Below are 6863 nucleotides of genomic sequence, written 5' to 3' on the forward strand. Positions count from 1 at the left end.
CATCTCTATTAACACAAAAAATGTAAATTTCAAATTAAGAAAGATTACCAGGAATAAAGATAGATGCTACATAATGATAAAGGTGACAATTCATCAAGAAGAGGTATCTGTCCTAAGGAGCATTGAATTCATATAGGATGTGTCCTCTGACTGCAGTGGGATTAGAGATAAATGATAAAATATCAGGGAAATCCTAAAATAGCTAAATATTAAGCAAATCACCAAGATGTAAAGATCAAAGACAAAACCACATAATTGAAATTTTGAAGCATTTTTTAAATGGTATCAAAAGTTGTGGTATAGAGCTAAAACAGTGTTTAGAGGGAAGTTTTGAGCATTAAGTGTTTAACAGAAAGATGAAAAGTCTAAAATCAATGGATTAATCTTCTACCTTAAGAAATTTGAAGAAATAAAGAAAACAAAGTTTCCCTCTCTCCATCCTCAAGTAAAATCAGGAGAGGAAAGTAATAAAAATAGGGGCATAAATCAATAAACTAATAAAGATGGAAAAGATACAATCTATAAAACCCAAATATGTTCTTTCAAAAAGTCAATAAAATTAATAAACCTGATGAAAAAATATTTTTTAAATTACCAATGAGAAATACTATGTCAGTACAGAAACTACAGATATTAATAGGATAATAAGTTAAATTTATAAAATTTATAAAGTAAGTTAAAATTATAAACAACTGAGTTAGTAAATTCAAGAACTTTATTAAAATAGGTTCATTTCTTGGTATTCCTAAACTACTCAATGTCATGCAAAGAAAAATTTAAGTAAGCAAATAACTTTTGTAGCCCTAAAGAGTAGGCTTCAGGGATGTGTAACCTAAGTTGTAGCTACATTTTTTCCTTGAAGGAGAACTCCAGGACAAGAGAGCGTTAGTGGTAAATGTAACCGAACACAAACTCTTCTAGACAGTAAAAGAGGAGGGACCACTTCCAAAGTGATGGAAGGCCACGGTTGCTCTGACGTCAGCACCAGATAAAGACATTTTATAAAAAGAATCGCAGATGTCCTCCCTTGACAGAGACAGAAAATTCTTGACAAAATATGACAAATCAAATCACACCAGCTGTGGTCCAGTGGATCTCACGTCCGAGGGACCCCATGCACCTCAGAGGAAAACTGGGTCCAGAGAGCCTGCAGTGGCTCTTTTCTAACCAGTGGATCACTTTGCCCCATATCTGAAGCACCTCTGGGTGAACCACCAACCTTCCGGTGGGCAATGAATGTGTAACCATTTGCACCACCCAGGAGTTCAATCACAGAATTAAAATCAGCTGCCACTGTGCATTCAAGAAACACAAAACAGCCAGAGACTTGTCATTTTCTTACCTATTAATTGACTAGTAGTTGACAAATTAACCACTTTAAGCTCTTGGAAGAAGTATTCCCATGAATTTCTAATGGAGTGTCCAATTCTTATATTCCTAAAAGAATATTTTATTTCCATTTCTTATCCTCCTTAAAAAAGTAACAGGTAAATGTATTTAGATTTATTTCATCTCATTTTATTTTTTGTGATTATTCCGTAAGTGCCACATATATAATATTTGTTATTTGAACATCTGTAATCTGTATGTCAGTGACATCAATTATGTTCATCATGTAACGCAATCATGATGTACATTTTCCTGTTGTACATTTTCCATCACCCCAAACACAATCTTAATGCTCCTCACCAGTGAGATCATGTAGCATTTTCCTCTTGTGACTGAAGGGTTTCCCTCAGCATGTTGTCAAAGGTCATCCATGTTTTACTGTACAATGGAGCTTCATTTCTCGTCACGGCCAAGTAATATTCCACTGAATGTGCGTACCACCCTTTTACAGCTATTCATCTATTAATGGACATTTATGTTGTTCCCATGATGTATCCTTGATGTGTTTGTATCTCTTGGTTTTCTTACTTTCAATTATCTTGAGTATTTACCTAGGAGTGGAATTGCTGGCTCTTATTCACCAAGGTGAAAAACTTTTATTTACTAAGTGAAGAAACAAACAAACAATAACACCAGATTATTAGAAATGTTAGGGAACGCCATATTGGACAAAGGAGCTCTAGCGGTGCATGGGTTAAATGTCCAATGGATGGATAATTCAAACTCCCCCAGGGGCTTCCTGGGGACAGGATGCCCTGGGGATCTGCTCTAGAGACCTCTGGTCAGCCACGCTACTCTAACAAGCCAGGTGACAGCAACATGCCTACTCTAGAACTTAATAAAAAGATATACAACCCTTTCAAAAGTGGACGATGGACTTGAATAGACATCACACACACAAATGTATATATATATGAAAGGTTAATAAGCACACAATGCAAATCAAAACCACAATGAGATTACTTTAGGAGGAGCCCCAGTGGCGTAACCCTTTCCCTCCAGGATGGCTCCTTTCCAAACTTATTTGCCCCGCCACCTTCTTTTCAGGAGAACAAAAAAATGATCCAATGCCCTCCAGGCAATTGTAAGTTTTCGTTCTATTTCCCCAAACTGCGGATAAAGCTCTTCTGAAGCTATCCCCCACTCTCCCCAGATCTCACCCACTTGGGAGAACACTTTCAAATCCAATGAGATGGCAAAAATGATCAATCCCTTCGTTCTCCGTGGGAGAAAGATGAAGCCTTTTGCTCCCATAAAGAGGTCCAGCCTCTGAAACCCAAAGCAGTCGTTCGACCCTGTGAGTTAGAATCGGCTCCATGGCAGTGGGTGAGTTCCGTCCAGACTTGCACAGGATATCGCTGGTTCGGGTAGAATAGGAGTAGAAGGCAGCAGGAGAAAGAATTCCTCTCTTCTGCAGTCTTCCCAACCTTTTCAAGAATAAATGGTTTCCTCCTCAACTCAAGGGCTCCTATGACACCTCTTTGTTCCAGGAAGATCAACAACTTTTTAAAAGTAGAGTGGGAAGGAGCCAGCAGCCCTGGGAGCGCAGAGATTGAGAAAGTCAGCCACACACGGAGCCAGCTTCACGGAGAGGGTTACTGCGTATACGGATACCATGCTTACGGCCTAAAGGACTGAGGGATGCAGAATAAACACCAATCCCTGAGAAGTGGAGCTATTGAGCAGGGAACAAGAAAGGGATATTATCCCTAAAGAATAGGATCCTGGCTTCTGCTGTAGGATAGAAGGAGATTCACAGGAGAAAAGGCAAGTCTTAGGCACGGAAGCTGTTGCAGAAGCCAAGATAAATACTTTATGCCAGTAAGTTAATGAAATGATTCAGGAAACGAATGGGACCCTGAGTCGTGCCCCTGTGGGTTTGAAAGGAACACAATGATTTAGCACCACCCCAGGCTGGGCACGAGGGAAAACAGACTATTGGTATGGAAAGTTTGGGGTGTGGGGTGGACTATCCGGAAACAGGAGAGAATAGAAAAGACAGGCACAGTTTTGCAAAACAGATCACATGACGGCTTCGGGTACACAATTTGGTTGTTGCTATTTTCTTTGGGGAGCCCAGTTCCCACTGTGGACTGGACACATTGGGAAGTTCCTGCACTTGAGCGCAGCTCCTGTTTCTCTTGCCAGCGGCACTGATCACAGCTGGACTTGAAGCCAACAAAATGTTCAGCGTAGACAGGAGCAGTGCACTGAACCTCCGACTAAAACCATCTTCCCCCGCTGAGGCCAAGAGTCATTGTCCAGGCCCTGACTGTGACACACAACGCAGAGAAGGCAGTCTACTTGAAATGAGATAAATTGGTAATTTCAGGTGAGCAGGATGCGTGAGTCTCCCATCAAGTCTCTTTCCCTTTTTATACTTCTAGGTTAAATGAACAGGTGACATCACTGCCACCTATTTGTACAACTTTATACATTCTCTTCATTCTTCTGGATACTGAGACAGGAAGGGGAAGGAGAAAGTGAGCATCGTTTGAGATTTTGCAATGCCACTCATGTCTTCTGCCCTGTGAAGATCTGACTGGAGGAGAGACCAGAAAAATTACATCCCATTTTTTTTTTAATTGTATGAGAACCCCTCAACCTCTGAATGTAGGAGTCTCTTGCAAACATGGATTGGGAAACAAGGCTTAGTCCTGTTTCCTTCCTGAATCTACATATGGGAATTGACCTGCAAGGTCTATTCTGCAGAGATAGGAAAACAGTCTTCTGTATTCTCACCCAAACCAACTGTAAGGTACAAAACATGGGCCAGCCTCTCCCAACCCCAACACAGAAGGAACAAAGAGAAGAATGGGTCAACCAATCCCAGGGAGAAGACATTCAAGAGAAGATAAGACAATTCTCACTACACAGTGACCCACGCCATCAAAATAAGAGAAGTCGATGAGTTCACTCTGAGCAGATTACTGACTAGGAGAGAACAATGATAAGGTGATAGATAACATATTCCCTCAATTACTTTCGGAAGGAAAGGAAAAGGAAATCCTCACATCTGTGGGCTTAGGAGGGCGTGTAAAGAGAACAGGAGAAAAGCGCGGGCACTGGCATTTCACAGATATTACTTTATTTCATCTTCCCATCTTCCTTAGTGGAGCGGCAGACCCACAGGCCGGTGATTCCACCCCAGCAGCGCTCCACGGAAGAGAGATGAGGCTGACCACGCCCGCCAAGGAGCATTTCTTCTCATCCCCACCGGGTTGCTATGAGTTGAAATTGATGTGGTTCCAACTATGAATATGACTTTGTTTAAGAGATGGCTTTCTTTCATTAACAATTAAGTAACGAGGTCATACTGGAATCAGTGGTCCAATCCCTGCTGAATGCAGTCTTGCAAAAGGGGCAACTGCACACAAAGGCTGCACGCAGTCTGCTTCTATAAAGACTGAACACCTAGGAAACCTTGGGAAGCAGTGCTACTCTGTCCTGTCGTCACTAGGAAGCACAACTGACTGGAGCATAATAGACTTGGCTTCGGTTTTCTGTTTGAGGCATAATAAAAGGCTGAATTTATTTGATATGAGAATGTGAATACATAACCACTACACCACCAGGGCTCCTTTATGATGGTAGCCCGAGTAAATTAAGAAAATGACTTCTATCACGTAACCACTGAACAGGGAGCACTGGGAGGCATCAGAGAGACATGAAAACTGGTGCCTTTGCTGTAGATTGTATTTAAGGGGTGTGCATCAGACTGGTAATTGCAAAATCAACAGCTTAAAACAACCAGTCATTCTGCAGGAGACAGACAGGGCTGTCTATTTTCATGAAGATTGATAGTTTAGGAAAGTCAGAGGGGCAGTTCTACCCTGTCCTATAGGGTGGCCATGAGTCAGAATAGACTCGATGGCCTTGAATTTGGCTTGGCTTTTATGGTGAAGGCAAGGAGCCCTGTTGGTGTAGTGTGTCACTCCTTGGGCTGCTAACCTCCAGGTCAGCAGTTCAAACCCACCAGCACCTCCAAGGGAGAAAGAGAAGTCTCTCTGTTTATTCTGGTAAACAGTTACCGTCTCAGAAACCCACAGGGGGCGGTTTTCTTTTCTATAGGGTTGCTCTGAATTGTAATGAGTTGTTGTTGTTGTTGTTGTTGTTTTCATGGTGAAGGCAGGGAGCCCTGATAGCACCATAGTAAAAAAAAAATCACCTGGTCGTTCAAATCACTGCCTTTCTGCAGGAGAAAGGTGTGAGTCTGCTTCCATAGAGGTTTACAGCTTTGGCAACTGTATGTTGTTTTCACTGGGCTCCATGGAGTCAACTCGGACCCATAATGACCCTCTGGACAACGGAAGGAAGCCTTGCAGTGTCTTGGGCCCCTCACAACTGTCCCTGTGCCTGAGCTCATTGTTGCAGCTACTGTGTCAATCCATCTTATAGAGAGCCTTCTTCTTTTTTATTTCCCATCTATTTTACCAAACATGCTATCCTACTCCAGGGGCTGATCTCATCTGGCAACATGTCCAAAGCATCTGAGACAAAACCTTGCCAGCCTTGCCTCTAAAGAGCATCCTGGCTGTACTTTTTGCAAGACAGATCGGTTTGTCCTTTTAGCAATCCATCATACTTACAACATTCTTCTCAAGCACCACGATTCACATGCATGGAATCTTCTTCGGTCTTCTTTAATCCATGTCCAACTTTCATATGCATATAAGGCAATAAAAAATACCATGGACTGGGTCAGGCAAACCTTAGTCCTCAAAGTAACATCCTTGCTTTTCAATACTTTTCAGAGGTTTTTGTGCAGCACATTAGCCTAATGTAACTCGTTTTTGGTTCCTTGACTGATGCTTCCATGAGAATTGACGGTGAGGATCACAATCACAAAAATCCTTGACAACTTCCACCTTTTCTCAATATATCATGATGTTACCGATTGGTCCAGCTGTGAGCATTCTAGCTTTCTTTCCACTGAGTCATACTGTAACCCATCTTGAAGAATGCAATTTTTGATCTTCATCAACAAGCACTTCAAGTCCTCCTCACTTTCAGCAAGTAAGGTTGTGTCATGTGCATATCTCAGGTTGTTAATAAGCAAGTCCTCCTCCAATCCTGATTCTTCTTTATGTAAGCCACATTCATCTTTAGATAAGCCAGCTTCTCTGATGATTTGCGGATAGATAGACTGAACAAGTGTGATGAGAGGATGCAACCCTGGTCCACAGCTTCCCTGATTTTCAACCACGCAGCATGCTCTTGTTCTGTTTGTATAACAGCTTCTTGGTCCATGAGAAAGTTCTGCCTGAGTACAATGTAATGTTCTGCAATTCCCATTCTCCTCAAGGTTATCCATAGTTTATTATCGTACAGAATTGAATGCCTTTACACAGCCAATAAAAAACAAGTAAGCATTTTTCTGGCATTCTCTGGTTTGAGCCAAGATCCATTTGACATCAGCAATGATATCCCTTGCCCCAAGTCTTCTTTTGAGTGTGGCCTAAACCTCTGGTTTC

Source organism: Echinops telfairi, unplaced genomic scaffold (genome assembly GCF_000313985.2).
Source record: "Echinops telfairi isolate 266 unplaced genomic scaffold, ASM31398v2 ScPeMD7_31;HRSCAF=116, whole genome shotgun sequence".
NCBI classification, from domain to species: domain Eukaryota; kingdom Metazoa; phylum Chordata; class Mammalia; order Afrosoricida; family Tenrecidae; genus Echinops; species Echinops telfairi.